Raw genomic sequence first — 1,229 nt, 5'->3', positions numbered from 1 at the left:
ATTGTGAAGAGAACAATGCTCTGTTAGTTCCAGGAGAAAAGATTTATTATTAATAGTAAACAATATTCATTAATATTTGTAATTAGTACTTAAGACTCATTTATTTACATATTTATTTTATATTTCACTCCAGACTTTTCTAAGCTCTAGAAATAGTAAACATTCTTCATTAATCTTTGTAATTAGTACTTAATACTCATTTATTTACTTATTATTTATTTTACTATAGACTTTTTTCTAAGCTCTAGAAATTGTAAATGTTATTCATTAATATTTGCAATTAATACTTCATACTTATTTATTTACATATTAATTATATATTTGACTGTAGACTTTTTTCTTTTTTCTACTTTTGAGATGTAATTGAGATCTTGCTGTAGTATATTAAATTTTATGTTGCTTGTAAAACTTGTTATTGTAAAGTGAACATTTCTCCATGCTACTCATATTTTTCTCTTTTCAGTATGTGCTATAAACCAGTTTTTAAAAGACTTCGTGTATCTGAATACATATCTGCATGTGTTTATATAGACAAAGGAAAAATTATGGAAAGATACGCACCAGATCGAAGAGTTAGGGGCTGGGCATGGTGGCTCACACCTGTAATCCCAGCACTTTGAGAGATCAAGGTGGGCAGATCACAAGGTCAGAAGTTCAAGACCAACCTGGCTAACATGGCAAAACCCCGTCTCTACTAAAAAATTAGTGGGACTTGGTGACCGGCACCTGTAATCCCAACTAGTTGGGAGGCCGAGGCAGGAGAATTGCTTGAACCCAGGAGGCAGAGGTTGCAGTGAGCTGAGATCGTGCCACTGCACTCCAGCCTGGATGACAAGAGAAAGACTCCATCTCAAAGAAAAAAAAGAGAAAAGAGTTAGGGATTTGGATCTAGAGTAGGAGAGGGAGAGTATTACTTTCAGTTCACAAACTTCTATATTGTATAAATTGTTACCATAAAAGGATTTTTAATATAAAAATGTTCTCGGCCGGGCGCGGTGGCTCAAGCCTGTAATCCCAGCACTTTGGGAGGCCGAGGCCGGTGGATCACGAGGTCAAGATATCGAGACCATCCTGGTCAGCATGGTGAAACCCCGTCTCTACTAAAAATACAAAAAAATTAGCTGGGCATGGTGGTGCGTGCCTGTAATCCCAGCTACTCGGGAGGCTGAGGCAGGAGAATTGCCTGAACCCAGGAGGCGGAGGTTGCGGTGAGCCGAGACCGCGCCATT

Source organism: Cebus imitator, unplaced genomic scaffold, assembly GCF_001604975.1.
Source record: "Cebus imitator isolate Cc_AM_T3 unplaced genomic scaffold, Cebus_imitator-1.0 Scaffold61, whole genome shotgun sequence".
Lineage (NCBI taxonomy): Eukaryota > Metazoa > Chordata > Mammalia > Primates > Cebidae > Cebus > Cebus imitator.
The sequence above is the reverse complement of the archived record's forward strand: the minus strand, read 5'-3'. Positions refer to the sequence as shown.